The sequence below is a fragment of the Urocitellus parryii genome, chromosome 8 (genome assembly GCF_045843805.1).
Source record: "Urocitellus parryii isolate mUroPar1 chromosome 8, mUroPar1.hap1, whole genome shotgun sequence".
Classification (NCBI taxonomy): Eukaryota; Metazoa; Chordata; class Mammalia; order Rodentia; family Sciuridae; genus Urocitellus; species Urocitellus parryii.
Genome location: NC_135538.1, coordinates 151,701,156 through 151,706,187, shown reverse-complemented (window position 1 = coordinate 151,706,187; position 5,032 = coordinate 151,701,156).

Below are 5,032 nucleotides of genomic sequence, written 5' to 3'. Positions count from 1 at the left end.
TTTTGCTGGATACAAGATTCTTGGTTAGCACCCATTTTCTTTAAGAGCTTGATATATGTTGTTCCAGGATCCTCTAGCTTTTAGGGTCTGGTTTGAAAAATCTGCCGCTACCCTAATTGGTTTTCCCTATATGTGATCTGATTCCTTTCTCTCGTGGCTTTTAAAATTCTCTCCTTATTCTATATGTTGGGCATTTTCATTATAATGTGCCTTGGTGTGGTCCTGTTGTGATTTTTGTACACTCGGTGTCCTGTAGGCTTCTTGAATTTGGATTTTCATTTTATTCTTCATGTTTGGAAAATTTTCTGATATTATTTCATTGGATAGATTGTTAATTCTTTTGGTTTAGACCTCTGTGCCTTCCTCTAATCCCAATAACTCTTAAATTTGGTCTTTTTATGATATCCCACATTTCTTGAATGTTCTGCTCTTAGTTTCTTACCATTATCACTGTGTGGTCTATGTTCTTTTCAAGATTATATATTTTTTCTTCATTGTCTGATGTCCTGTCTTCCAAGTGGTCTACTGTGTTGGTGATGCTTCATTTGAGCTTTTAATTTTATTTATTATTTCTCTCATTTCAAGGATTTCTGCTTTTTTTTTTTTAGCACCTCTATTTCCCTGTTGAGGTGATCTTTTGCTTCCTGTATTTGTTTATGTAGCTCCTTGTTGAGGTGATCTTTCACTGCCTGTCTTTGCTCTCTTATGTCTTCCTTGAGTTCACAGAACATTTTAGCCATGGACATCCTGAACTCCTTCTCTGCCATTTTTTCCTGCCTTGGGTGCCAGTGAGTCTAATGATGTGGTGTCTGGATTTGTTTGAGGCACTTTCTTCCCTTGTGTTTTCATGATGCTCCTGTGTCTTCCTTTCCAGCTCTGTGGGTCTAGATTGTTATTGTTTTACCCTATAGATTTGTAGTACTTTTATAGCTTCCAAATCCTCTCCTTTGTGGGGAAGGACAATGTGTACAGATCCCAATATCAGCAATATACCACCTATGAACAGTTTGTTTGTTATTCAGATGTTTACAGTTTAGTCTCGTTGAACAGAAATGTTGGATTCAATTATTATCTAAAATATAATCAGTAGTTTTGTAAAAAGGTTTACAGTTTCTGACCGTGGACAGTAAACTGAGGGTGGGGTGTAGGACCATATGCTGAGGAGGTGGGATGTGAGGATATGGAGTCAATATATCTTAGGAGGTGTGAAGGAGAAACCTAGTGAAGAGGTTAGTAGCGAGAGAATAGACAGTTCCCAATTGAGGGTAGGCACGGACGTGGGACGACAGTAGAGTACATAAACAAACACACATATGGATTTAGAAAAATACAGATGTTCAAACAGTAAGGTTTGGAGGGGGAAAGAAAAATGAAAGAAGAAAAAGGAAAAGAAGAAAAAGGGCATAACCAACACCTCTATATTATACTATTCAGTGACTCAGTCCTCAAAGTCCTGATTCATGCCAAGTTCTTGGTTTCACATATGTTGGGGATGTGAGGGCCGGAGGATGGAGGGGTAGAAGAGAAAAAACAAACAAACCCACAAACAAATAAACAAACAAACAACCGCAAGGAAGAAACCAGGGTTGTGACTGCTTTAGAGATCTTTTGTGCTTCTCTTCTGATCCATTACGAGGCATCGTCTGTTGTAAGCCGGTGTCTCTGCCCTCTGGATGGTGGAGGTAACCAGGGTGGGAAGACTGGTCCTGGTGCAGGGCCCCTGGATGCGGGGAGTGGCACCCACCAGTGCCACCTCACGGGTCTCTCTTTGGAACCGCTTGCTCATATGACGTGAGCGCCCTGTACTCTCTCCCTCTCTTGCCTGGAGATTTCCCAGGTCCTGGACTCTCCCTCTCCTCTGGCAGTCAGTTCCCAATTGAGGAGAGTCTCACCCCGGGGCTCCCGTGGGCAGCTCTCTGGTCACACTGCACATCTGTGTTGGGCAGCTACTGTGTTGAGTTACCGCCGCTGGGGAGGGGGGGAGGTTGGAAACCTGGTACCTGGCGGCTGGAGATCCCATCTGGAAATTGCCCCCAGCTGAATGGCGAGAATGTTAAGTCAGGATGGTCTGCTTTCAGTGCCCAGGTGTCTGGTGATTTGGAGGAGCCTGGTGAGGTGGGGGGAGCCTGGTGATGGCCCTGTGCTATGTGTAGGCAGAGCTGGGTGACCTGTGTAGGAGAGGAGCGAAGTCTTGGCGACCTGAAGATGTGTTGAGACGTGGTTCTGCTAAGGTGCTCGCTGAGCCTTGCTGTGGGCTGGAACTTCGGGCTTTGATCCTGCTCCATCTATGGGAGTCTACTGGAAGGCTGAGGCCCGGAGCCCCGCATGGGGTCACAGTGGTGTTCCATTTCCCCTCCGTGACTTCCTGCTTTTCATTTCATTATTTTCTCCTCTAATTTTTGTTATTTCTTTTCTTCTGTTTAATTTTTTTTAATTTTGATTTTTTATTAGTTGCTCGAGACAATACAATGATCTTGACATATCATACATTTGATTCAAATGAGCTCTGAATTCTCATTTTTCCACAATCTGTACACGTTGTCTAACATGATGAGTGATCCTGGAGAGCTTGAGAATAGGTTTTTTGCTGTTGTTGGATGAATTAATTTTTAGATATCATTGTATCCAGTTGATTGACCATGACGTTTAGTACAACTATATTTTTACTGATTTTCTGCTTGTTGGATCTGTTGACTTTTGATAGAGGGGTGTTGCAATCTCTAGCTCTGATAGTTGATATCTATTTCTCCTTCAATGCTATCAGCTTCTGTCTTGTGCAGTTTGATGCTTTGCTGAGCTCATAACATTAAAAGACCTGTTGAGGGCCATTGCCAAGTAGGAATGATGCATCGAAATTTCCTTGCCAGCGTACCCCATGTTAAATGTACTTGCCTTGGAAATCCGCTGTGACCTTGCATGTGTGTTTGAGAAAGGTGACCCTGCTCAAGGACGAGGGTGGATCCAGGTTTAAGGTGTATCCTGCAGGTTTGAGGAAGTATCCCGCTCCTTGGGTTTAGGGCATTCCCGGTTTAAGACAAGTTTAAGGCATTCCCAGTTTAAGACAATGTGGTTTTAGGAAAGTTCCAGGTTTAAGTTTATTGCTGCTGGGAATAGGGCATTCCTGCTGCCTGAGTTCCCGTTGAGTTCTCGTGGAATTGAGAAAGTATTTGGGACGTGAATTGTGCGGGCAGATTTTAGATTTCCCCGGAACGTGTTTGTGCAGAGGCCGGTGTGAGTTCGGGAATAAAGAATTGCTGTTTGAATCTACAAGGTGTGTGGTGGCTCGTGATCTTGAGCCCAGCCAAGACATTAGCAAAGACCCTTATGTCTTTTTCATGAATTGGATCTTTTCTTTCTATGCATTACCCTTCCTATCTGGTAACATCCTTGTTTTGAAGTCTAATATGAATCAAATTAATAACTACTGCTATCTTTTGATTATTAGTAGTATTAAACATTTTTGTCATCCATTTACTTTTAATCTAAGTATGATTTTATATTTAAAGTGAATTCGTGTGTGAGAGAGTGTGTGTGTGTGTGTGTGTGTGTGAGAGAGAGAGAACAACGTGCGGATCTTGTAGTTTATTCACTCTGATGATGTCAACCTTTAATGAGAGCTTGCAGACCACCGATTTTCAGTGATTATTGATAATATTTGAATTAATATCTGTCATATTTCTGTTTTCAAATTGTTGCTCTTTTTCTTCGTTCCTAGCCTTGTCTTCCATTTGGACGGCCTTTTGTGATTTTAATTGAGCATTTTACATATTTTATTTTTCTCCTTTCCTAGCATGACTTGTACCTTTAAAAAAAAATCTTCAGTGTGATTGTCTTGGACTTTGCAATATACCTTCACAACTAATCCAAGTTCACTGTAACCTAGGACTGTGTGCTGCGTCAGTAGGGAGTTCACCCTATGATAAACTACTGTAGCTCCTTCCTTCCAGGCCTGGTATCACGGCTGTCGTCATTCCTTTGTCTGGTACGTGAGCATGTATAGGTGTGCATGCCCATAAGCAAGCAGACAGAAAAGATACATATTGCCCTCATTATTTTGAAGAAACTATTACCTGGCAGATCAGTTAGGAATAAAAAATATAGGGCTGGGAATGTGGCGTGGTAGTGGAGCATTTGCCCAGCACACATGAGGCCCTGGGTTCTATCCCCAGCAACACACACAGACACACACACACACACACACACACACACAAAGGAGAAGAAAGGTCTTCATTTGGCCTTCAGTTATTCCTTCTCTGCTGCTGTCCTTCTCTTCATGTAGATTGCAGTTTCTGATTTGCATTGTTTTCCTTTCTCTTTAATAAAATTCTTCTAGTGTTTCTTACAAGGCACCAAGAATGGGAACTAGTTTTTTACTTCAACTTGTATCTGCTCAAGAAAGTCTTTATTTCTTTTTTACTTTTAAAGGATAAGTTCACAAAGTAAAGGTATCAAGGTTGGTGTTTGGAAGATTCTTGTTTTTTTTCCTTCTTAACATTAAGTATTTTACTCTACTCTCTTGTTTGCATAATTTGTTTCTGAGAATTTGTTTTATTTTTTACCTTTCTTCTTCATAAGTAAGGTATTTCCCCATCTGGTTTCCTTCAGGATTTTCTCTTTATGTTTGATTTTCTGTGGGTTGGAAATTCCATGCCTGCGTGTGGTTTGTTCTGTTATTTTTGCTTTATGCGGATTTGACTTTGATTTATCCTTCTTGGTATTCTTTGAGCTTCCTCAATTTGCAGTTTGTTATCTAACTTTAATTTGGGGAAATTCTTAATCTTTTGCCCATATTTTATTTGGAAAGTTTTCTTAAAATTAAGTTTTAAAAGCTCTTTGTATAATATGCATGCATGTTCTTTCTTGGATTTATGTTTTACAATGACTTTCTCTCCATCTGTGGCTTGTCCTTTTTTTAATTCTCTCCTTCACTATTATTATTCTCTATTATTCATTCTCTTATTAAATGGTATTGCTTTTCATATAACTTATGCGAGTAATATTGCTTTATCTAAGACTATCATAGGTGTAAAGA